We start from the raw sequence: 27,551 nt of genomic DNA on the forward strand, positions 1-27,551 counted from the left end.
ATCAGACCAGCCTACTTTGTTTTTGTTTTTTTATGTACTGGCCTTTTCAGTGCCAAGTTTGCACTTTCTATTATCCATTTTCTTTGATCTATTATTTTTTGCTCGCATATCTCCAACAACTGACCTTTTTGTTGTTATGTTTGTTGTTTCTTGAGCAAGGTGATGCTGTGAGGGGAGTCAAAAGATAATTATGTCATCATCGTTGCCAATTAATTTCAGAAATGGAAAATAAGGGACAATTGTGATTTGTTATCTTTTATTCTTTAAGAAAATAGTGTTTATTCTTGTAGAACATAAGTGTTTATTCTTTAAGAAAATAAGGGACAGACTAAGGGACGATCCAAATATTTGCACTGTACCCTAGCTGTCTGCATGCAGGTAAAAAGTTCTCAAAATAATCACAATTGTTTTGCTTAACCTATTTATGTACAGCTATTCTAAAAAGAATGTTAATGTCATACAAAAAATATATATAAAAATAAGTAATCTGCCTGACTAAATTGTACCAATATAAAATTGTGACTTCACAAGTGTATAATTTAGGAGGTGAAAATACTTCAAAATTACAAAATGGCATGAAATTTAAAAGCTAACAATTGCAGGTCTATGAAACATCAGTCAATAAAGCAGTTTGAACAATGGCATTTAAAGTTTAGAACTAAAATATCATTACAACCATATAGCCTTTGAATTAATGAAAATGCATATTTTTCAATTAAAGAAAACTTGAGAGAGTGTGTGCTGCTTCTGGGGGCTTGGATTTGTACAGAAGTTTTTTCTCTCTCTCTCTAACAGCAATAAATTACAATGAAAGACGTCTTCCCTCAGGTAGATTGAATAAAAATAAATAAATAAATGGATCGAATACAAAAAATAAAACAAAAACGAAAAAAACAAAAAAAAAAAAAACAGATTGAATGCAAAAAAAAAAAATTTGATTTCTGGATGTTAGGCTCATGATCAATAAGTTGTTTGCGTTCACCCAAACTGATTTGGCAAAATCAAAATGTGAACGGTGAATGAATTGCCGCTAGCATGAGTCCAGCTCGCCGTGAAGCGTGAGCAGCCAGCAGAGGATTCCGCTTGGTCTTAAAAGCCTTCTCCAAACAGCTAGTTCACAAATAAAAGAATGATTTGCACAAAATGATTTATTATCAATTGAGAATTTGTTATTGATATAGTCTAGTGAAAACAATAATATGGGTTGCGAGAAAACAATAAATAAAAGGGCTGCTATGAGTGCAGACAGCATCCATATTTCAACCCAGCAGCATGACAACACCACTCCTGCCCTCGTGGCCAAAAATATAGACCGGGCTCACCAGGAATCCTCCAGGTGCTCCCGATTGGCTAATCCGGGCCTGTTTAGAAATTATATTTTTAAGAGCACATAACCGCATAAACAATTTTAACTGCGTGCACCATGCATAATTTATTCGTTATGATGATGTATTATAATTACGTCATGAAGCAGAAAGTGTTTAAATTAGTCCAACATGACATGTTGTCAAATCTTATGATTTTTCGTTTGTCTATTTTATTCTAACATTATTTTAATCAGTTCGATGATCGATCAATACTAAAATTATGTAAACTATCAGAAATGATTTTGCTTAATATATGGGTGTAGGAGTGCACGATTGTCAAGAGGGTGCACTTCCAACCAAAAAAAAAAAAAAAACCTTTCTTGCGGTGCCTCCCCAGTCATTTTGCGCCCTAGGCAACTGCCTATGTCGCCTATGCCACGGGCCGGCCATGCTCGGTGTCAAATGTGGTATCATGTGGATGGGAATATGCATGGAAATGATATGAAGATCAGGTTATGCATAGTAAAACTAGGTGTTGTAAGCTCCATATATGGTTATTTCTGGGAGGAGACAGGGTGGAGATGCACGTACGCACAATCTTCCCCTGACTGGGATTTATAAAGGGATTTTTGAGTAGGTTCTGGCATACGCGTGGTTTGATAAATATGAAAAATTTTGTGCATACCTACACTTTTAGAATGAAATCTACGAGTTTTATAATGAGACCCCTTCTCATTATATAATGAGACCCCTTCTCAGTCTTCACTTCTGAGCTTCCTACACATCATAAAATTATTACATGATTCCTGTCTGCAAAACTCTTTCCACACTGATGACATAAAACAGTTCTCTCAAATGAATCCTTGTGTGTTGATTAAGATTGTGTTGAAAATATGCCATGTAATTTTCTCATGTGAAAGTTAGTTGTGATTTTGAGTAAAACTTTTTCCACACTGTTGGCAGGTGAAGGGCTTCAATTAAGTGTGAACTCTCATGTGGTCTTCAAACCTTCCCTGTAGATCAAAACTCTCTCCACACTGAGAGCATGTATAAAGTTTTTCTCTAGTGTGAATGGTCATATGCCTGTAAAGGTTTCCTTTTCGGTTGAAAAATTTTCCACACTGATGGCACACAAAACACTTTTCTCCAGTGTGAATTCTCATGTGTCTATTAAGGAATCCTTTATGAATGAAGCTTCTTCCACACTGTTGGCAGATAAAAGGACTCTCTTTGGTGTGAACTCTCATGTGCACTTTAAGGGTTACTTTTTGATCAAAACTCTTTCCACACTGAGGGCAGGTAAAAGGCTTCTCTCCAGTGTGAACTCTCATGTGGTCATTGAGGTTTCCTTTTCTACTGAATATTTTTCCACACTGTTGGCAGGTAAAAGACTTCTCTCCAGTATGAATTTTCATGTGCCTATAAAGGCTACCTTCATGAGAGAAACTTTTTCCACACTGTTTGCAGGAGTAAGGCTTCTCTCCAGTGTGAACTCTCATGTGCACTTTAAGGTTTCCATATTGTTTGAAACTCTTTCCACACTCAGGGCAAGTATAAGGCTTCTCTCCAGTGTGAACTCTCATGTGCCTGTTAAGGTCTTCTTTATATTGAAAACTTTTTCCACACTGTTGGCAGGTGAAAGACTTCCCTTCAGTGTGAATTCTAATGTGCCAGTTGAGGTCTCCCTTTAGGTTGAAACTTTTTCCACACTGTTGGCAGGGGAATGACTTCCCTTCAGTGTGAATTCTCATGTGTCTATTAAGAAATCTTTTTTTAATGAAGCATATTCCACACTGTTGGCAGATAAAACGACTCTCTCCAGGGTGAACTCTCATGTGCACTTTAAGGTTTACTTTTTGAATAAAAACTCTTTCCACACTGTTTGCAGGTGTAAGGTTTGTCTCCAGGGTGAACTCTCATGTGCACTTTAAGGTTTACTTCATGTGTGAAACTGACTCCACACTGCTGGCAGATGTAAGGTTTCTCTCCAGTGTGAACTCTCATGTGTCTGTTAAGGTCTCCTTTTCTATTGAAACTCTTTCCACACTCAGGGCAGGTAAAAGGCTTCTCTCCAGTGTGAACTCTCATGTGGCCATTGAGGTTTCCTTTTCTACTGAATATTTTTCCACACTGTTGGCAGGTGAAAGGCTTCCCTCCAGTGTGAATGCTCATGTGGTCATTGAGGTTTCCTTTTCTACTGAATATTTTTCCACACTGTTGGCAGGTGAAAGGCTTCCCTCCAGTGTGAATTCTCATGTGCACATTAAGGTTTCCTTTAAGTGTGAAACTGACTCCACACTGTTGGCAGGTGAAAGGCTTCTCTCCAGTCTGAACTCTCATGTGGACCTTAAGGTTTCCATGTTCATTGTAACTCTTTTCACTGTGCAACGGGGTGAAATAACTTTCAGTTCCTGTTTCACGAGCTGTTTTCTGTGAGAAAGCCTCCTTAGTCTGTGGCCACCTGAAAGATTCTTTGGTTTTAAAATTACGATGAGTCTCATATTTTTCTTTCTCTTCCGTTTTATTCGGTACTATGTGCTCCTCTTTCAGCAGCATGAGGTCTATGGTGAAAAACGGTAAATGAAAGTTAGCCCAGTTTAATAACCCATAGAAACAGACATCAAAACAGTTACCAACATTAACTAATCTATTAAAGGAAGTGCTTCAGTCATGGGGATTGCGAGAGGAGCGTCTGTTAACATGTTATTTCCTCCCTACTCTGTTCACATGGAAGAAGGTTCTTCCGGTTTAAAAATGAGGTTAGCGCATGCGCTGGTTAAAAGGTGAGTGAACGAGTAAAAAAGGGGTGTTGTTGTAGAGGAACGGTGCTGCAAATGTGAGAGAAGAGGTAATGAAAGGAATAAAGTGCGTTGAGCAAACCTTGTGTTTATTTGATTTATTATAGTAGCAGAGGATGGTTGAAGAATGGCAGCTAGTTATAAAGTTCTGCCGAAATTTGATTAAATGTTTTCATTTGATAAAAAGTTTTCATCCATGAAGTTGGCTCTAAGCAGATTTTTGGAGGAAAAACGACAAGCTCATCAAACGGAATACAAGTGAACCAGGACGTGGCATTTTTCACCAAACAAAGACCACAAGGAAGAGGAAAGTGGACAACCAAAGCAACCATTACCAGGGACTAATCCACTGGATAAGTACGGTAAGAGATCCAGATGTGCTATTTGCCAGTGCACATTTCATTGGGCTCAAGACTGTCCACACAAGGATGTAAATGGCTGCCCACTGCTCCGGGTGTGTGTTCACGGTGTGTGTGTGTTCACTGCTGTGTGTGTGCGCACTTTAGATGGGTTAAATGCAGAGCACAAATTCTGAGTATGGGTTACCATACTTGGCTGTATGTCACGTCACTCACAAGAAAACCGAAAAAGTAAAAATATCTGAAGATGCAAATATTGAGGAATGTAACATCACATTGTTTATAAAGGCCTCCATATTAATAACTGAATAATTAGGATCAGCGATTTTTGACACTGCATGTACCCGTACTGTGTGTGGGGAGAAATGGCTGGAGAACTATATTGAGGACCTCACTTAAGATCAAGTGAACAAGTTGATGCAAACAGAAACTCGCAGTTGCAGACCATTTTGGTTCGGAGATGGGAATTTGTTATATTCCACAAGAAATGTGAAATTACCAGCTAAAATAGGACTGACAAAAGTTTCCATGTACTGGGAAGCCGGGATGGACATTGGTATTTTTTGAAAACACCATGTGCCATGGACAGATTCTTCCAGCTTCAGTCACATTTGCATTTGGTCAACAATTTGGAGAAGCCGGCAGAGAACAATGATGTTTTATATAAGGTACGTCCTCTCTATGATGCCATGCACAGAAGATGCTTGGAACTTCCACTATAAACCTTTGTGTTGATGAACAAATGGTGCCATTTCGTGGATCTCTCTCTGTCAAGCAATACGTAGAATGCAAGCCACACCCTCGGGGGGGGGGTGAAAATATACTTCCTGTGTGGGAAAAGTGGCATGGCCTATTATTTCCTGTTGCACCAAGGAGCTACAATGGAAGTATCAGAGCAGTTTAAGACACAGCTAGGACTTGGAGCTGGAGTGGTGTATCATCTCAGCCAGCGCATTACAGAGGCCAACCACAAGTTGTATTTTGATAATTATTTCATGACGTATCTTCCAGAGCTGTTGGCTGAGAAGAAAATTCATGCCGCTGTGGAACAGCAAAGAGTCTGTCGCTTTGCCAACCCTCCTCTACAGTCTGACAAAGTGGTGGCAAAAATGCCGTGAGGAAGCTGCGATGAAGCTGTAAGCCATGATGGTAAGGTAGCACCGGTCAAATGGTTTGACAGCAGATCAGTCATCATGGCCTCCAACTTTGTTGGTGTCGGCACAATGGATGAAGTGCAATGGTGGGATAAAAAGCAGTGAAGTTTTTTTAAAGGTGTCCCGTCCGGAGGTGGTCAAGCTGTACAATGAAGCCATGGGAGGTGTTGACCTGCTCAATCAACTTGTTAGTCTGTACCGCACAGAAATTCGGTCAAGAAAGTGGACCCTGAGAATGATTACACATGCTTTTGATCTAGCTGTGGTCAACAGCTGGTTAGAGTACAGGCTGGATACCAAGAGGGCCATTTCAAGATGAATGTGGCCCAGTGTCTGGTGAGTGTCCATAAACCATTGGCAGCAAAACGTGGAAGACCCAGTATGTCTCCAGAACCACAACTGCATGCCCACAGACCATGAGTTCAGGATGCAAGACATCTACCTGAAGTGCAGTATGATATGGTTGACCACATGCAGAATTATGATGAGAAGACAGAGGCCATCAGATGCAAGAGGCCATACAGCACAGGGAAAACACATGTATTCTGTGACAAATGCAACATCCACCTTTGCTTTGTGCCACACAGAAACTGCTCATCGCAAATGAGAGAATATATGGGAATATCCAGCAGATGTATTTTTGTTATTTTCTATTTGTTAGTAATTGTGCGATCTCTTATTAGCTTACAGTGTTAAAAGTTAGCAAAGCGTTTGGAAGTTCCATGATAACTAAATGCAAAACTGAATTCTTGGGTTAAACAATACAGCAGATAGTGAAGAAAACACAGACGGCGAACAAGAAATCATCAGCGACAGGGAGGTTAATACAGGAGAAGTTGTTTATCCTAGAACAGGGCTATTATTAATCCGGCATGCCAATCATCTTCATCCGGCCCGGGGGAAGAGTCGCACACGAGCCTCGAATGGTTTTTGTCCTAATTAGTTTGTCCACAAGGTGGCAACACTGGCCCGAGCCATTGTTTCACAGCCAAAAAAGAAAAGGAAGACACTCACCGACAAGCACTCATGTGAGGGGATTACGAGATATACGCAACTCTTGTCTAAACAAGTATAATGACCGTGCTATCTGTCATATCTTCTAGTAAGAGCACAGAGACTGGAAAAAGTTGATTGTCAAATGGAGTTTGAAAGGCTGCATGTTCGACTTTCTACATATGCTGCTGAGCCACTTCAGCAGACAAAAACGCACACAATTATGTTAAAATGTGCGGTTATGGCGAAATACTTCATAAACACGGTCTTAAATGAGTCCTAAATGACAGTAAAATGCTGGCAGAAAATCAAACATTTATCAAAACCGAATAACAAAAAAAAAAATTAAAAATCATAGCACTGCTTTTAAAGTGAAACCTGATGAAGTCTGTCATTGATGTAAATCAAAGAACCAAAAAGGAGAAATCACTCCACTGCACTAGTCACAGATTAACTTTTGTAGTTTGAATAAAGATTAATTTATATTCACTTTATAGTTTATACATATACAATTTATGGTTTATGTGAAGACTGTTTTAAGTAGACTTAAATTAAAAGTTGTCATATTTTTCAGAGCCTCTTAAGTGTTAAAAAAATGGATTTCAATTATAATGTAATGTTGAAAGGCTATAATTATTGGCTAAAATTGAGGGAAATTGATTTAATAGAGATATCAGTAGCATTATTGGTACCAATCATACTGGCTTTCATTAACAGTAGGCTACTTAGTAAAAAAATGCTATTAAACTATATTTAAAATATACCATCTTTATGTTGTTTCTTCATTAATTTGGAGGTAATTGGGGGGTATTATATTTAACTTGTGTAAGATGGTAGAAAATAAAATGCAAAAAAAATACATAAGTACTTCTCAAGTTAAAATTAAAATGTAAGGTGTAAAAAGTTTTTCTTCAGAAATGTAATCAAGTAAAAGTACAAGAGGTTTAAAGGTTTGTAATTGTACATAGATAATGAGTACAGTAGTTAAGTTAAATTTCTAAAGTATTCTAAACACCTGGACATGCTTCAAAAATATCATGCATTTCTGTAGAGCTTGACATTTTAATAAGAATCAACTGAGAATGAAAACCAACCTGTTTGTTCCTCAGTATCTTCATGTTTGACTCTCAATGTTTCTTCAATCTTCACATCTTCACTCTCTTCTTTAAAAAACATCCATATAAAAAACAGTGTATCTAACCAAGCATTCTTTCTTTGTTACGACAATCTGTCATGTTTAAGATGAGAATAATTGACTCAGAGTGATAATTAATGGCATTAAATGACATACAGTTTCACAGTCTGAGCGGTTTTAACTGAATTAAACTTGCACTGCTGATCTTAAAATAACGTTATATCAATGTCTTTGTTTTGTCTCAAGATGTACACCAGTAATGTTTTTTTTTCTTTCTAAAAGTACCTGAAAAAGTAATGATTGAACTATGGCTTGATCCTGGTTTAAACTAAGCCCTGTCTGTGAAACCAGGACATAATTAGACAAAATCAATAAAAACTGGCACAACAAATTAATACAAGAACACACATTACTGACATTTCATATTTAGACACACGTGCATTTATGTTTGCATTTGTATTGTAATAGTTTGTTTATCACATTTAATCGATTGTACTTTACTCAAAACATGTGCTGTGGATAAATAAAAGTTATCATTATTAAACGCGTTTGTTTAAACTGTTTTGTCCCGCATGCTTCGCTGAATCGAGCGATTCGAAACAGAGAATCATTTTGTGAAGCAAATGATTCAATTGACTCGGAATTCGTGTATATGATGAACTGATTCTCGATTCTGTTCCTCGTGTGTGGACGCGCTTTACTCGCTCAAAACAATGTGCACAGACGCTAGATAACGCGCTGTAATGTTACGATAATGTTAATGAATTAACCTTAAATCGTTTGTAAAAACTATAAAATTAAACGGTTTGCATTGATGTAAACACTGTAATTTTTTAAAAAACACACCTTTCTTCAGCCGAATCACAACAGATGCAGGAGCGCGACGCAGACGTCACAGGGCCATACCAAAATAAAAGTCCCGTTCACACGCCAAACATATCAAGTAGATATTCAAGTTATTCAGTATTTCAACCTTTTATTCAAAGTTGAATAATTGATTAATTTGTCGTCTAAACATTTATTATATTATTATTATTGTAACAATTTAGAACCATTTATTTCTTCCCCAAAACAACAAATTAACCATGGTTTTACTACAAAAAAAGAAAAAAAGAGAGGTTACTATAGTTAAACCATGGTAACCACAAATTAACTATGGTTCTGCTACACTAACCATAGTTGAACCATAGTATTTGTAGTAAAACTGTGGTTATACAATTGGTAATCAATATGCGAAAACAACAACAACACTTTTTTACTCCACTTTTAATATAATAAAGCCATGGTTAATTTTGGTTTGGGAAGAAATTTTTATATTTTTATTGGATGCATTTTCTAGTGCCATAGCCAAAATCTTGTAGGCCTCATTATTTTACTGTTATACAATGAACTATGTTTGTAGATGAAAATTAACCTTTATTAGGGCCAGAGATTACTAAAAAACTCAAATACAAGTAATTTCTCAGTGATCTTTTCTTAAGTCCAGTATGAAATCAGAGAAAAGGCACAAAAACACAGACTTTATTTATAATGTAAAACAGAGGTGTTTCAGTGGAACAGCATCTGTTTCTCAGACATCAGTCTTACACAAACACTAGTATAACCAGTCTTAATGTAAAGTTTGTGTATTTTAATGTAGTAATTGTCAGTGGCCCAGGTGAAGGGTTAGTTTGCCCAAAAATTAAGATTCTGTAATTAATTACTCACCTTCATGTCGATCCAAACCCGTAAGACCTTCGTTCATCTTCAGAACACAAGTTAACATTTCTGGAAATTAACATTCAGAACAGAAATCTACGTTTCTGGATGTTGCTCATGTAAATTACATTGCTGTCTATGGGAGGGTCAGAATTCATCAAAAATATCTTAATTTGTGTTCTGAAGATCAACGAAGGTCTTATGGGTTTGGAGGGTGAGTAATTAATGACAGAATCTTCTTTTTTGGGAGTACTAACCCTTTAATAGTGTATATTTGTAAAATGTGTCATTTGCAGTGTGGGGCAAGTTACTCAAAAAAGTAATCCAAAGTAATTTAACCTTAAAAATACACTACAAAGAGAAACTCACAGTTCTTTCATTAAAGGGTAACTAAACCCCTGGTCAGAGCCTGACTCCACCCACTGGCAATATTTGAAAAATGCTGAAAAGTGGGCAGAACACAGCAGAGATAGAGGGGACGAACCGAGGGCGGGGCTGAGCGGGTGGGGCGTTTACCTGAGACCCGCAGTAACGGATTAATTTACAGCTGCTGTTAGAGTCGCTAAAATGGAGAGTGACTGTAGTGACGCAAGTAGCTTTGCAACAGGATGTCGAGGTGTCTGTGGACACAGGGCCAGGGCCTGAGCCATATCAATTTGGCTCAATATGCGGTCTTAGCTCCCACATCGCGATCGGTATCCGACGATGCTAGTGAAGCAGACGCTACAGTGATTTTGACAGAACAAGATGGTTTTATACTGCCAAGGGGCGTGGTAGCTCGTACCGAGGGCGTGGTGAGCTGGAAACTGCATACGTCACCTGCCACCGCTTACGTCACGTACCACCCCCAAACATCCAATAGGAAAAAAATCAACTGCAGTAGCCACCGTTCAACCTGAAGAGGGCAGCACTCAGACGTTTTTTTGACACCATATATTGTAGAATTAAAACACTTTATACTCAAATGTCGAAAAAGTTACTCGAATCAATGAACAGCACTAATAAAGCCCCATTCTTACAGATCATTAACTAAAAAAAATTGGTTTAGGGTTTAGTTACTCTTTAATTTAATATTTACTGAAAAATTACATAAGTATTAGTTGTATATGTGATGACAAGGCTGAGTCATTTAGATCCATCTGCAGCAGTTTATTGATACACGTAACCAAACAGATAACCGCAGACATAAACTCAGGCAGGCCTCAAAAGGGAACTCAGGCAGATTTTCGTAAAGAACTCAGATAAGTACAAACAGAGGGTCAGCAAAGAACAATAGAACAGGATTCAGAGATAATACTACTATGTGCGACATAGACCAGGAGCAAAGCAATACTTCACAAAATAACCAAGAGGGGAGCAGTCCATATAAAGGGAGAAGACAAGGTGCAGGTGATGATACTAATTGTAATCAAGGTAACTAGGCAGGGTTAGACGGGGATGATTGCACAGAGGAACACTGGGAAATGAAGTCCTAATATTCAGGCGAGAGGGATCTGATGCAGCCAGAGGAGGGCGTAGCAGACCGTCCCATGACATAGCCCCTCCCCTGCGAGCGGCTCCGGAAGCGAGGACCAGAACGTCGACGGGGTCTTCCTCGGGGTCTGGGAGCAGGTCGGTCAGGATGGTCACGATGGAAGCTGGTAAGCAGAGAGGGATCCAGGATGTCCTGAGACCTGACCAGGAGCGTTCCTCAGGACCGTACCCCTCCCAGTCAATGAGGTACTGTAGAGCCCCGCCACGACGTCTGGAGTCCAGTACCCTCTTGCACCCGGTAGGCCACCTCGCCGTCAACCTCAATAGGAGGATTCTGCACCGGCGTGTTCCCCTCTTGGACCTCCTCTCTCCTGGGGGGTGACTGCGGGTCTGAAAAGAGACACATGAAAGGTAGGTGAGATTTTGTAATGAGAAGGAAGAGCCAACCTAAACGAGACAGGGGTGATCTGGCGCAGAATTTTAAAAGGACCAATGAAGCGAGGGGATAGTTTCTTGCTGGGTAGTTTGAGACGGAAATCTCGGGCTGAAAGCCACACCCACTGGCCGGGGTTGGGTACCGGGGACCCCACGTCTCCTCCGATCTGCATAGTGCTGATATTGGCGAATGGCTCGCTGTAAATGCACATGAGCGGCATTCCACGTAGCCTCACTGCGACGAAGCCAGGAATCTACCGCAGGGAGATCTGAGGGCTCGCCCGCCCACGGGAAGAGCGGAGGCTGAAATCCCAGGACACACTGGAACGGTGTCAGTCCAGTGGCGGGCTTAACCAGGGAATTCTGAGCGTATTCAGCCCATACAAGGTAACGACTCCATTCCTGCTGATTTTGATGGCAGTAGGTCCTCAGGAAACAAGACATAATCATTAAAAAAATCCAACACTATTTAACAAAAAGGGCGTCGTGGTACCGGCAGTGGCTGTAAGAGACAAGCTGGTTTCAGGTGAGAAGACTTGATCATGTTACAAGTGGAACACTGGTGAACAAACTTGATCACGTCAGCCCGAAGGGAAGTCCACCAGAAACGATTGGAGACTAAACTGAGTGGTGGCTGTGATACCTGGATGCCCCGCACTGGGAGTACAATGAACCCATCGGAGGACACGGTCGCGGAGCTCAGGAGGAACAAAGAGGCGGTCCCCTGGACACTCCGGTGGTGCTGGATGTCTTTGCTGAGATGCAGAAATCTCTGTGATGATATCCCACTGCACTGGCGCAAGTGAGAGAGAGGAGGGCAGAATGGGGACGGGTTCTGAACACTCGTCATTACTGTCGAACTGGCGCGAGAGAGAGCGTCCGCCTTGCCATTCTTTGAGCCTGGTCTGAAAGTGATTTTTAAAATTAAATCTGGAGAAGAAGAGGGGACCAGCGAGCCTGGCGAGCGTTTAATCGTCTCTCACACTAGATATTCCAGATTTCTGTGGTCGGTAAGCACAGTGAACGGATGACCCGCCCCCTCCAGCCAATGCCTCCACTCTTCATCAAAGGCGGCCTTCATCGCCAGTAGCTCTCGATCGCCACATCGTAGTTGCGCTCTGCTGCATTGAGCTTGCGAGAATAGAAAGCGCAGGGATACATTTTAGCTGGATTGCCATGACGTTGCGACAGGATGGCACCCACGCCCGTGTTAGAAGCATCTACCTCCCCGATAAACTCTCGCTCGGGATCTGGGTGATGGAGAATGGGTGCTGTGGTGAATCTTCTCTTTAAGCTTTCAAACGCTGCCGTGCATTCCGAAGACCAGCGGAAACATCTTCCTCCTCCTTGGAGTAGAGAGGTGAGAGGAGCCACAATCATGCTGAAATTTCGAATAACCTGCGGTAAAAAATTGGCAAAAGCCCAGGAAGCGTTGTAGCTCCCTCACTGATGTGGGTTGAGGCCAGTTAACCACCGCTTGTACCTTGTTGTCATCCATCACCACTCCGTCTGCACTAATGATGTAACCAGAAACGAGATCCGAGTCTGATGAAACTCGCATTTCTGTATCTTCGCATACAACTGGTGCTCGATCAGACGCTTGAGAACAGCCCGCACATCCTGAACGTGCGCTTCAAGGTTATCCGAATAAATCAGGATGTCGTCAATGTATACAATTACACTCCGGTTGAGCATGTCTCTGAAGATTTCGTTGACAAACGCTTGAAACACTGATGGACTATTGGAGAGGCCGAACGGCATGACCCGATATTGATAGTGGCCAGAGGTTGTAGAAAACGCCGTCTTCCACTCATCACCCTCCCGAATTCGAATAAGGTTGTATGCATTTCTGAGATCGAGCTTGGTGAAATAGCGAGCCGTGCGGAGCACTTCCAGGGCAGCTGGGACGAGAGGCAGCGGGTAGCGGTATTTGACAGTTATCTCATTGAGACCCCGATAGTCTATGCACGGTCGGAGACCCCCATCCCTCTTTTTACAAAAAAAGAAAAACCGGCGGAAGCAGGAGATGTTGAAGGGGTAATAAAGCCCTTAGCAAGCTGCTCATCAATATACGAGTTCATGGCCTCGGTCTCAGGCTGAGATAAGGGGTATACTCGGCCGCGCGGCGGCATGGTTCCCGGCAGGAGCTCAATAGCACAGTCGCCGGCACGATGTGGAGGTAATTGTGAGGCGTCACGCTCGCTGAACGCCTGGGCCAGATCATGGTAAACAGCGGGGATTTCCTGCAGATTAACGTCCATGGAGGAGCTGGAACTCGGTTCTGGACCCTGGACGGCAGACATGCATCCATTCAGACAAGACGAAGACCACTGGATAATCCTCCTCTCCGACCAGGAAATTTGCGGGTTGTGTCTCTCCAGCCAAGGAAAACCCCAGAATCATAGGATGAAGTGGCGAATGAATAGTGTAGAACTGGATGGTCTCCTTATGTTGCGGGCCGATGCTGAGAGTGAGAGGTGGCGTGATGTACTGCCGCTCCCCTGTCCCCAGGGGGCGACCATCCAATGCTGTCACTGTCACAGAGGGTTCACAAGAGCGGAGAGGAATACGATGAGTTTTTGCAAAGGTTGCATCAATGAAATTTCCAGCAGCTCCCGAGTCGATAAAAGCCCTCGATTTTACAACCTCCCCATTAATAATCAGCGAAATATCCACAGTGAAAGATTTAGAAGAGAGTAAACGGGAACTCACCGCAGCGGGATTGGCTTTCACTGGGCAGGAAGCCCTCAAATGACCGGCCTGACCGCAGTACATGCATAAATGATTGCGCCTTCTCCTCTCGCGTTCAGCCTCGGAGAGGCGGGTGTATCCGATCTGCATGGGTTCGGCCTCAGAGATGCCCACCGGGTTGAAACTCAGACTGGTCCTGATGGGAGTGCGGCGAGCCCGGATGAGATGATCGAGCCGGATGGCAAGCTCCATGATCTGACTAAGGGTCTTTCCGTCATCACGACAAGCAAGTTCTCCCTGCAGCTCTGCATTCAGACCCTTCCGATACAATATTTTGAGGGGATCCTCCCCCCAGCCGGTTTGAGCCGCAAGCGTACGGAAGGAGAGAGTGTAATCCGCTGCAGTGGAATTTCCTTGACGCAGGGCGAGCAGCAGTTCTCCTGGATCCTTTCCTCCCGCTGGGTGCTCAAACACCTCCCTGAACAGGGTGACAAATGCATCATAAGTAATGGACGTGAGCTGACCTCCTGACCACAGTGCCGTTGCCCACTCTAGCGCTTTTCCCGTTAGCAGGGTGCAGATGAGGAAGATGCGACCCTCATCGGTGCGATGTTCTGGAGCCTGCTGGCTGAGATAAAGCTCGCACTGCAACAAAAAGCCCTTGCAAGTGGAGGGTGAGCCGTCATACTTTTCAGGTAGGGATAATCTTGGATTATTTGAGGTCGTACTCACAACCGGCAGCGGAGGGACAGGTACAGTGGGCACTGGTGCCTGATTGGCTGCTGCCATCTGCGGGGGTCAATGCCTGAACGGACCTGACGAGTTCCTCTGTGAGCGAGGTGAGTTTAACCAGCTGCCGCTGATGTGAAGCGAGCACCGAAGCCTGGGAAGAAACCTCCTTGGCGAGGCGATGAAACTCTGCTGGATCTTGGCTTGGTGAAGTATTCTGTGATGACAAGGCTGAGTCATTTAGATCCATCTGCAGCAGTTTATTGATACACGTAACCAAACAGATAACCGCAGACATAAACTCAGGCAGGCCTCAAAAGGGAACTCAGGCAGATTTTCGTAAAGAACTCAGATAAGTACAAACAGAGGGTCAGCAAAGAACAATAGAACAGGATTCAGAGATAATACTACTATGTGCGACATAGACCAGGAGCAAAGCAATACTTCACAAAATAACCAAGAGGGGAGCAGTCCATATAAAGGGGAGAAGACAAGGTGCAGGTGATGATACTAATTGTAATCAAGGTAACTAGGCAGGGTTAGACGGGGATGATTGCACAGAGGAACACTGGGAAATGAAGTCCTAATATTCAGGCGAGAGGGATCTGATGCAGCCAGAGGAGGGCGTAGCAGACCGTCCCATGACAGTATACACTCCCGATATCAACAAAACTTTTTTTTTTTAGATTTTGTAAAATAAACAAATAGAATGCGCTTTCTGCATTCTCAGTCTCTCTGAATATCTTCCTGAATAAAATGACATCGAAAATGACAAATATATCTAAAGAAAGCTTGAAGTGTCTATTTTTAAATGAAGTAATGTTGAAAACAAATAGTTTCTGATAAAATATTCTGTATGAAACCAATGCGAGGTACAGTCTTTCCCGTCTGATCTCACCTATAATGTTATCAATCCCAGGCACATCGTGCACTATTAAGATAATCGTCCACGCGAAACATGTAAACGCCCACATCACCTCTGTAAACAAAAGAAAGATTCATCAAGTTCATCTCGGCAATTTTGCGTTTTTGGAAGAATATAACTAGCTTATATTTAGTTAACTGAGATTATTTGAAAAGAATGTTCTTCTAGAATTATAATACTAATAGTACAAACAAATCCTCTTCACTCTTACATCATTTAAGTAATTACATTGTTACATTCATAAAAATAATAATGTGGAAACTAAAACTACAAACGTTTCTACTTGTATGCGCTGGACCGTCATCCTCCTCCTCTTCTTCATCTGTTTGTTTGTAGATTGGAGTGTTGTTCGTCAAAGTTTAGTGCAGTGTAACTAGACTCATATAACTGTACTTAGATCAAAGATCAAAAACATCTTGCTGATTTATTAGCTTTAGGAGGAGCATAACAAATGTATTCTGGCAAATCAGTACGCGAATTTAACCTCTTGCCAGTTTCATTATGAACTAAAATACTAAAATGTAAAAACACATCTATGCTAGAAATATTTAATCATATTAAATAATAAATATTTAATCCCATACATCCACATCTCTTGGTAAATAATCCATTGTGATTTGCTGTTATCACAGCCCAGAGCACAGCTCAGCTGACTGACGGAATTGTAATTCAGTCCTACAAATAGTGGCCGCACCACTGTGTGATGTCACATGAAACCCATGAATAACATAGGCATAGCTATGTTATAAAAACAGGAGCTCATTAAATTGCTATTTCTTTATTTGAAAACATTTTGATGACATTTGTGACCCTTGCTAAAAAATATACGCTGGGGTATATTTTTAGCAATAGCCAAAAAAAAAAAACCTTGTATGGGTCAAAATGATCGATTTTCCTTTTATGCCAAAAATCATTAGGATATTAAGTAAAGATCATGTTCCATGAAGATATTTTGTAAATTTCCTAAAATTTCAAACAAATGTAAACACGCAAAGGCAGGGCCCCCTACAAGGTGGGGCCCTTGGGCTGCAGCCCTCTCAACCCCAATGGTAAGTCCGGTCATGACCACGACGCATGCATGTTGCTTTCCTCTGCATGTGATTTCCTTCGTTTCTGGGCCTGGGAACATTTAGTTGCATTGCTGTTTATGGAGGGTCAGAAAGCTCTGAACAACACATAACACACCTCAGTACTGCATATCTGTAAATAACTCATCAAACCTTCATCTGTAAATAGCACATCTAAGCAGTTTATTCCATTTATTACGTCTCAACACCAGCATATTTAAAGAATACATTAATACAAATGATCATCACTGTTTTTCTGTAGTAAACGGCACCAAATTACTGAATGTAATATCAGACTAACTTATGTTTTGAAGACATAAATTGTGTTTTTGTGAAGAATCATCTGACTGGTGCTCATCACATGAATGAAAACTGTACTGTTTATAGTCTTCTATAGAAAGTGTTTTAGGTATACATTATAAATCACCAGAGATGGTTATAACATGTTACACAGTAACTTACTGTATTCTAATTACTTTTCCTGGTTACGCAGTTAAGTAATGCGCTACATTTTAAATTTCTGTAATTTGATTAACGTTACTAATGTCAATAAAATTGTCACTTATGTTACAAAATGCAGTGTTAAAAAATTTGAAATAAAAATTATGTTTTGTGCATCAGTATGCCCTTTAATAAATCTAATAAAAATAAATTTAATAAATCCAGACAAGTCCTACAACATTTAGATGCAATGAAAAGTTGCCTATCATTTCAAAATATTGCACTTAAGTATTTTACTCTGGCATTATAGTTTGGGAAATATATATACTAATATAAGTACAAATAAATGGCTCCTCAGAATGAGATTCATTGCTGGATTTAGCCGCGTCACATTCTTCTTCTGAGGTAAATTCAAGGCTTATTCGTAACAGTGTAGGATGATATACACTTTAAATTTCAAACATACTGGACACAGCCACTTAATGTGCTAGAATTAAATGGGTAAATAACAATAAATAAATAGCCTTTCAAACAACATGTACTTTAATACAATATAATTTCATTCAGTTTGGTGCATTCAGTCAGACCTTAAGTAATAAATACTTCTGCATTATGTGCTCTTTACAGGTGCAGAAGTGAAAGCTTCCAAGCAAAGAACTCACTGGACTAAGATGAGGAAAGACATGCTGCACAATGAGCAACAACCAAGAACAGTATTCACTGATTACCTTTAAATATTATTCATAGTAAATTGTAAAACACCTTTTACAATTTTAATGTTTTAACCTTTATTTATTAAATGTTACAGAGAGCTGAAGAGCCAGGGTAATGGGGAGGATCCAGAGGTCCTAGTTGGAACTGATGGCGCCGGTGACCGACGCGGAGATGTGGATCCAGGAGGCTGCGGTGGAGCCAGAGCGACAGAGGACTGAGATGGAGTCGAAAGGATGAAGGAGCCTGACAGAGCCAGAGGGACGTGGCGAAGCCAGAGTAGTGGAGTCCCGAGGCGCAGGATGGTCGACGCCAGACCAAGGTGGAGCCGGAGGGACGAGGGACCCAGGCAGAGCTTGAGGACTGCCGGGCCACAGCGGAGAGGAGGAAGCTAGGAGCCATGGTGGAGCCGAAGGGTCAATGGGCCAAGGCGGAGTCCAGGCCTCGGAGGCAGGAGGCGGAGGTGAGGGAGACTCCGACCACGGCAACGCTGGAGGATGGCAGTCCCGCGGCGCTCTCACCGCAATGATGGTGGGCTGAGGGTGAGCAGAGGGGCTACCAGACGACAGTGGTGGAGGAGGCAGGAGCAGGTGAGAGGGTGGGCATTTCCAAGGAGCGGCCACAGAACGAAACATTCTAGGAGCAGGCACTGGAGGACACATTCTAGGAACTGGTAGTGGAAGACACATTCTAGGAGCAGGCACTGGAGGACACATTCTAGGAACTGGTAGTGGAAGACACATTCTAGGAGCAGGCACTGGAGGACACTTTCTATGAACAAGCAATTGAGTGACCTCTGGGGCTGGAGCCAACACTGGGCTTAACTGGGGATCAGGAGCCCTTCCTGGGCTTAACTCGGGAACAGGCACTGGAGAACTGGAAGCCCCTTCAGGGCTGAATGAGGAAACCAAGGACGAAGGAGGGCTGGACGGGACCAGCGGAGACGTCGGAGAGGGGGCAGTTCATCCTCCAGTTCAGATTCCCAGTCTATAAAATCCACTTCCTCATTTTGTCCCTTTTGCCACGCCATATCCAGCTCACCCTCAGCCGCGGTGCAGGGGGCAGAGCTCCTCTCCTTCTCAATATAGAATCCTGCTGAATATACACCAGAATCTCCTGGAGTCTTATTTATAAACGTTGCGTATTGACAAAATGGGCATATAAAGATGCATAATCAATTTGCCATGCACATATCAGGACTAAAAAAATAATAAACTTGGCGTAAATACAGGGTATATACAGGAATCATAGAGTTAAATTTAATACCTTTTAAGACCTTTTTTAAGACTCTTACCATACATTTTAAGACCTCATCACCACTCCAAGTTGTAACCGGTTATGGATGGCGACACTTTACCCCAGTTTCACAGACAAGGCTTAAGCCTGGTCCTAGACTAAAATGCAAGTCTGAGCTGTTTTAACTGAAAGAAACTTGCATTGACCGATCTTAAAATTGATCAGGGCCTTTGTTTTGTCTCAAAAAGCACACTAGTAATGTTTCTTCTAAGCATGTTTATAAAAAATGACTTAAACGCTCTAATTTAACTTTGGCCTAATCCTGGTTTATTCTAAAGCCCGAGACACACTGCACAATTTTCAGCCGTCCCAGATGAAAGATTGGTATCATGAAACAATCGTGGTGATTTCTGTGACCGTGGCTCCTAATCGGTGGTTCTATGTTGTACAGTGAGAGAGGTTCAAAGATGGCTGTTGTCACAGTCTTGCGACCAAAGATAGCCTACGTTAATTTTCTGGCAGTGTCAGAAATTCAGCATGTTCATCGCACAGTGTGTTTGCAATTAACAACGCAAGTTTACCAACCAACCAGTAAAAATGCAACATGAAATCAACGCGACGTTGCGCTAAAACATAAAACTGCTTACCTCAAGCTCTTATTTCTTCCACTTTCGCCGCTCCCACTTTTTTTTTAGCACACTTAAAAACTATAAATGTCAAATTTTGATTCATTATGTTCTTTTTGTTTACCACTAGCGCATGCAAATGACGTTTTATTCTTCTACAGAAACATGCGTTGTAGCCTACGAGTCAATAGGTGTCATCATCGTACAGTCTACATGCATGTCGTATCCAAGTTTATTAGATCCATGTCACACAGTGTGACCAGCAATGATCTTATAGGATTGCTAAAAACGTGCAATGTGTAGAAAGATTAAGCCCTGTCTGTGAAACCGGGCCTTTAACTTACATTTACTGTACACTGTTTGTAAAACAGCACAACTAAACAGTCTTACTTTGTGATAACTCCTTATCAATGCAACATAATTCAGAAGGGTGGGAACGAAGCACAAGAAAATTAACTGAGTGACTAACCAATGCAACCCAAGAAACAAGAATTAGACCAATAAACAAAACAACTGACAAAACTTATTGAGGAGGGAAAATAAAGCTCTCTGAGCTAACGGAACATCAACTCTTATAACTGTCTGCAAACCATAGCTGTTTTGTGGAACACTTCTCATGAATAACACCTGACTGATCAGACAGTTTACCTGTGATTACAAAATGTTTGATTTGATGCAGACTTGACACAGAGTGTCAGTAATACTGCACCTGATCAAGTCTGAATGATCATGGAGGGTAAAATGATGATCACAACTATTACATAATTTTAACTGTGCATCCCGTGCTAGTAAAAAACAGCCCAAAGTAGCGCAATGACCATGTCCCGAACATCAAAATATGTCATTTTCATCCCTAAAATGTCACTGTTATGCACATTGACCATAAACACAGCTCAAAGGCTTCCTACTAGTGGCCCTCCTTCACAAAACATTTAGCAAAGTTTTATTACAGGTAGAATGCAAAATATTTGAGTAAACAGTCAAATGTAATGTATGCAATATTTCTAACCTTTAACCCACAGGGAAAAATCAACCCAACACAACATTTTAAAAGCAGCCCAATTCCGTAAAAAAAAAAAAAACAACAGTGATTTAAAAGTTCAAGCAGGTAAGTTTCAATTACATTTTTTATATTTAGTGCTTCTGTTATGAATATTATTCCATATTTTAATTTGAATGTCGGATTGAAATAAACATTGCCTTTAGCATATACATAGTAAATCATTAGCATAAGCATGGCTAATGCTAATATAATGAGCATTAGAATGAAGTTTCTTTGTTAACTATTTAATTTGTTTTAATTTGTATATCAAATACTACAGCTTCCATCTATTTGATATACACTTAATATATGTAACCTTCTCTAAATTTATTATAAAAGCTGAGGTTTGTTATTTACTGAAAAGTTATATTTTTGCTGGTGTCACTGATCTAATGTTGCATTTGGTCAAACTCAGCCCATTGCTTTACTTAAGTATATTATATTTTCCTTTTACACCTGCACACTTAGGAAGATCCTGAAACACACCAGCAAACCCAAAAACAGACAACAGTTTACAGTTGTTTTTCAGTGGCAGCAGAACTATGACTAAACTTTTGGGTGAAACTTGTTTACTTTTATTACTTGTGGAAAAACTTGAAACAATTTTAAGTATAAAGAATAGCATTGGTTTTCTACTTTTAATTTTGGTTTAACATTATTAATAAAAATAATGTTGTTCAATTAGCATGTTTTTGCGTTTTGTTTTGGTACCGAAATTGGTATAGAGAACCATGGATTTTTACTGGTATTGGTACAGAATACTGAAATTTTGGTACCGTGACAACACTACTGAGGGCATGTATAACGTTTTTTTCTAGTGTGAATTTTCATGTGTTTGTTAAGGTTTGCTTTTCGGTTGAAACTTTTTCCACACTGATGGCACAAGTAACTCTTCTCTCCAGTGTGAATTCTCATGTGTCTATTAAGGAATCCTTTATGAATGATCCTTCCACACAGTTGGCAGATCTCTGTAGTATGAACTCTCATGTGGACAGTAAGTTTTCCTTTTCTATTAAATATTTTTCCACACTGTTTGCAGGTGAAAGACTCCTCTCCAGTGTGAACTCTCATGTGCCTGTTAAGGTTTCCTTTATGTGTGAAACTGACTCCACACTGTTTGCAGGTGTATGGTTTCTCTCCAGTGTGAATTCTCATGTGCCTGCTAAGGTCTCCTTTTCTATTGAAACATTTTCCACACTGTTGGCAGATGTAAGGCTTCTCTCCAGTGTGAATTTGTATGTGCCTGTTAAGGTTTACTTTTTGAGTAAATCTTTTTCCACACTGTTGGCAGGTGAAAGGCTTCTTTCTAGTGTGAATTCTCCTGTGGTCTTTAAGGTTTCCATGTTCATTGAAACTCTTTTTAATGTGAAAAGGGGGGAAATAAATTGCAGTTCCTCTTTTATGAGCTGTTTTCTGTGAGAAAGTCTCTTTAATCTGTGGCCAACTGAAAGATTCTTCTCCGGTTTTAAAATCGTGATGAGTCTCATATTGTTCTTTCTCTTCCTTTTCATTCGGTACTACGTGCTCCTCTTTCAGCGGCATGAGGTCTATGGTAAAAAAAAGGTAAATGAAAGTTAGCCCAGTTTAATAACACATAGAAACAGACATCAAAACTGTTACCAACATTAACTAATCTATTAAAGGAAGTGCTTCAGTCATGGGGATTGCGAGAGGAGCGTCTGTTAACATGTTATATCCTTCCTACTCTGTTCACATGGAAGAAGGTTCTTCCGGTTTAAAAATGAGGTTAGCACATGCACTGGTTAAAAGGTGAGTGAACGAGTAAAAAAGGGGTGTTGTTGTAGAGGAACGGTGTTGCAAATGTGAGAGAAGAGGCAATGAAAGGAATAAAGTGCGTTGAGTAAACCTTGTGTTTATTTGATTTATTATAGTAGCAGAGGATGGTTGAAGGATGGCAGCTAGTTATAAAGTTCTGCCGAAATTTGATGAAACGTTTTCATTTGATAAAAAGTTTTCATCCATGAAGTTGGCTCTAAAACAGATTTTTGGAGGAAAAACGACAGGCTCATCAAACGGAATACAAGTGAACCAGGACGTGGCATTTTTCACCAAACAAAGACCACAAGGAAAAGGAAAGTGGACAACCAAAGCAACCATTACCAGGGACTAATCCACTGGATAAGTACGGTAAGAGATCCAGATGTGCTATTTGCCAGTGCACATTCCATTGGGCTCAAGACTGTCCACACAAGGATGTAAATGGCTGCCCACTGCTCCGGGTGTGTGTTCACGGTGTGTGTGTGTTCACTGCTGTGCACTTTGGATGGGTTAAATGCAGAGCACAAATTCTGAGTATGGGTTACCATACTTGGCTGTATGTCACGTCACTCACAAGAAAACCAAAAAAGTAAAAATATCTGAAGATGCAAATATTGAGGAATGTAACATTACATTGTTTATAAAGGCCTCCATATTAATGACTGAATAATTAGGATCAGTGATTATTGAGACTGCATGTACACGTACTGTGTGTGGGGAGAAATGGCTGGAGAACTATATTGAGGACCTCACTTAAGAGCAAGTAAACAAGTTGATGCAAACAGAAACTCGCAGTTGCAGACCATTTTGGTTCGGAGATGGGAATTTGGTATATTCCACAAGAAATGTTAGGACTGACAAAAGTTTCCATGTACTGGGAAGCCGGGATGGACATTGGTATTTTTTGAAACACCATGTGCCATGACAGATTCTTCCAGCTTCAGTCACATTTGCATTTGGTCAACAATTTGGAGAAGCCGGCAGAGAACAATGATGTTTTATATAAGGTACGTCCTCTCTATGATGCCATGCACAGAAGATGCTTGGAACTTCCACTATAAACCTTTGTGTTGATGAACAAATGGTGCCATTTCGTGGATCTCTCTCTGTCAAGCAATACGTAAAATGCAAGCCACACCCTTGGGGGGGGTGAAAATATACTTCCTGTGTGGGAAAAGTGGCATGGCCTATTATTTCATGTTGCACCAAGGAGCTACAGTGGAAGTATCAGAGCAGTTTAAGACACAGCTAGGACTTGGAGCTGGAGTGGTGTACCATCTCAAACAGCGCATTACAGAGGCCAACCACAAGTTGTAATTTGATAATTATTTCATGACGTATCTTCCAGAGCTGTTGGCTGAGAAGAAAATTCATGCCGCTGTGGAACAGCAAAGAGTCTGTCGCTTTGCCAACCCTCCTCTACAGTCTGACAAAGTGGTGGCAAAAATGCCGCGAGGAAGCTGCGATGAAGCTGTAAGCCATGATGGTAAGGTAGCACCGGTCAAATGGTTAGATCAGTCATCATGGCCTCCAACTTTGTTGGTGTCGGCACAATGGATGAAGTGCAATGGTGGGATAAAAAGCAGTGAAGATTTTTTAAGGTGTCCCGTCCGGAGGTGGTCAAGCTGTACAATGAAGCCATGGGAGGTGTTGACCTGCTCAATCAACTTGTTAGTCTGTACCGCACAGAAATTCGGTCAAGAAAGTGGACCCTGAGAATGATTACACATGCTTTTGATCTAGCTGTGGTCAACAGCTGGTTAGAGTACAGGCTGGATACCAAGAGGGCCATTTCAAGATGAATGTGGCCCAGTGTCTGGTGAGTGTCCATAAACCATTGGCAGCAAAACGTGGAAGACCCAGTATGTCTCCAGAACCACAACTGCATGCCCATAGACCATGAGTTCAGGATGCAAGACCTCTACCTGAAGTGCAGTATGATATGGTTGACCACATACCGAATTATGATGAGAAGACAGAGGCCATCAGATGCAAGAGGCCATACAGCACAGGGAAAACACATGTATTCTGTGACAAATGCAACATCCACCTTTGCTTTGTGCCACACAGAAACTGCTAATCGCAAATGAGAGAATATATGGGATATCCAGCAGATGTATTTTTGTTATTTTCTATTTGTTAGTAATTGTGTGATCTCTTATTAGCTTACAATGTTAAAAGTTAGCAAAGCGTTTGGAAGTTCCATGATAACTAAATGCAAAACTGAATTCTTGGGTTAAACAATACAGCAGATAGTGAAGAAAACACAGACGGCGAACAAGAAATCATCAGCGACAGGGAGGTTAATACAGGAGAAGTGGTTTATCCTAGAACAGGGCTATTATTAATCCGGCATGCCAATCATCTTCATCCGGCCGAGGGAAGAATTGCACACGAGCCTCGAATGGTTTTTGTCCTAATTAGTTTGTCCACAAGGTGGCAACACTGGCCCGAGCCATTGTTTCACAGCCAAAAAAGAAAAGGAAGACACTCACCGACAAGCACTTATGTGAGGGGATTACGAGCTATACGCAACTCTTGTCTAAACAAGTATAATGACCGTGCTATCTGTCATATCTTCTAGTAAGAGCACAGAGACTGGAAAAAGTTGATTGTCAAATGGAGTTTGAAAGGCTGCATGTTCGACGACTTTCTACATATGCTGCTGAGCCACTTCAGCAGACAAAAACGCACACAATTATGTTAAAATGTGCGGTTATGGCGAGATACCTCATAAACATGGTCTTAAATGAGTCTAAATGACAGTAAAATGCTGGGAGAAAAGCAAATGTGTGTCAGATCCGCGTCATGTGCATCAGGTTTTAAAGAGATAGCACTGCTTTTCAAGTGAAACCTGATGAAGTCTGTCATTGATGTAAATCAAAGAACCAAAAAGGAGAAATCACTCCACTGCACTAGTCACAGATTAACTTTTGTAGTTTGAATAAAGATTAATTTATATTCACTTTATAGTTTATAAATATACAATTTATGGTTTATGTGAAGACTGTTTTAAGTAGACTAAAATTAAAAGTCATATTTTTCAGAGCCTCTTAAGTGTTAAAAAAATGGATTTCAGTTATACTGTAATGTTGAAAGGCTATAATTGTTGGCTAAAATTGAGGGAAATTGATTTAATAGAGATATCAGTAGCATTATTGGTACCAATCATACTGGCTTTCATTAACAGTAGGCTACTTAGTAAAAAAATGCTATTAAACTATATTTAAAATATACCATCTTTATGTTGTTTCTTCATTAATTTGGAGGTAATTGGGGGTATTATATTTAACTTGTGTAAGATGGTAGAAAATGAAATGCAAAAAAAAAATACATAAGTACTTCTCAAGTTAAAATTAAAATGTAAGGTGCAGGGGTAAAAAGTTTTTCTTCAGAAATGTAATCAAGTAAAAGTACAAGAGGTTTAAAGGTTTGTAATTGTACATAGATAATGAGTACAGTAGTTAAGTTAAATTTCTAAAGTATTTTAAACACCTGGACATACTTCAAAAATATCATGCATTTCTGTAGAGCTTGACATTTTAATAAGAATCAACTGAGAATGAAAACCGACCTGTGTGTTCCTCAGTATCTTCTTGTTTGACTCTCAATGTTTCTTCAATCTTCACGTCTTCACTCTCTTCTTTAATAAACTCCATCTTTATAACAGTGTGTGGATCTTAGGAGTTTCTCTGTGTTTGGACAATCTGTCGTGTTTAAGATGAGAATAATTAACACATAAATATCTGACTCAGAGTGATAATTAATGGCATTAAATGACATACAGTTTCACAGTCTGAGTGGTTTTAACTGAATTAAACTTGCACTGCTGATCTTAAAATAACGTTATATCAATGTCTTTGTTAATTACCAAGATGTACACCAGTAATGTTTTTTTTTCTTTCTAAAAGTACCTGAAAAAGTAATGATTGAACTATGGCTTGATCCTGGTTTAAACTAAGCCCTGTCTGTGAAACCAGGACATAACTAGACAAAAATCAATAAAAACTGGCACAACAAATTAATACAAGAACACACATTACTGACATTTCATAATTAGACACATATGCATTTATGTTTGCATTTGTATTGTAATAGTTTGTTTATCACATTTAATCGATTATACTTTCCTCAAAACATGTGCTATGGATTAATAAAAGTTATCATTATTACACGCGTTTGTGTTTAAACTGTTTTGTCCAGCATGCGTCGCTGAATCGAGCGATTCAAAACAGATTCATTTTGGGAAAAAAATGATTCAATTGACTCGGAATCGTGTTTATGATGAACCAAAACAACATTCACATACTCTAGTGTGGACGCGCTTTACTCGCTCAAAACAACGTGCACAGACGCTACATAACGCGCAGTAATGTTACAGTCAATATTAATGAATTACCCTTAAATCGCTTGTAAAAACTATAACACTCAACGGTTTGCATTGATGTAAACACTGTACATTTTTTAAAAACATACCTTTCTTCAGCCGAATCACAACAGATGCAGGAGCGCGACGCTGCCTTATGACGTCACAGGGCCGTACCAAAATAAAAGTCCCGTTCACACGCCAAACATATCAAGTAGGTATTCAAGTTATTCAGTATTTCAACCTTTTAATCAAAGTTGAATAATTGATTAAATAAATGTCTAAACATTTATTATATTATTATTATTGTAACAATTTAGAACCATTTATTTCTTCCCCAAAACAACAAATTAACCATGGTTTTACTACAAAAAAGAAAAAAAGAGAGGTTACTATAGTTAAACCATGGTAACCACAAATTAACTATGGTTCTGTTCCACTAACCAAAGTTGAACCATAGTATTTGTAGTAAAACTGTGGTTATACAACTGGTAATCAATACGGCAAAAAAAACAACAACAACAACACTTTTTTACTCCACTTTTAATATAATAAAACCATGGTTAATTTTGGTTTGGGAAGAAAA

The 27,551-nt window shown here is 40.3% G+C and overlaps 1 pseudogene; it reads right to left on the bottom strand.

Moving 5' to 3' along the window:
- Nucleotides 1–2,284: 2,284 nt before the first annotated feature.
- LOC109110133 lies at nt 2,285–27,193 on the bottom strand (annotated as a pseudogene).
- Between the last annotated feature and the right edge of the window lie 358 nt (nt 27,194–27,551).

This window comes from Cyprinus carpio, chromosome B3 (assembly GCF_018340385.1).
Source record: "Cyprinus carpio isolate SPL01 chromosome B3, ASM1834038v1, whole genome shotgun sequence".
Taxonomy (NCBI): Eukaryota; Metazoa; Chordata; class Actinopteri; order Cypriniformes; family Cyprinidae; genus Cyprinus; species Cyprinus carpio.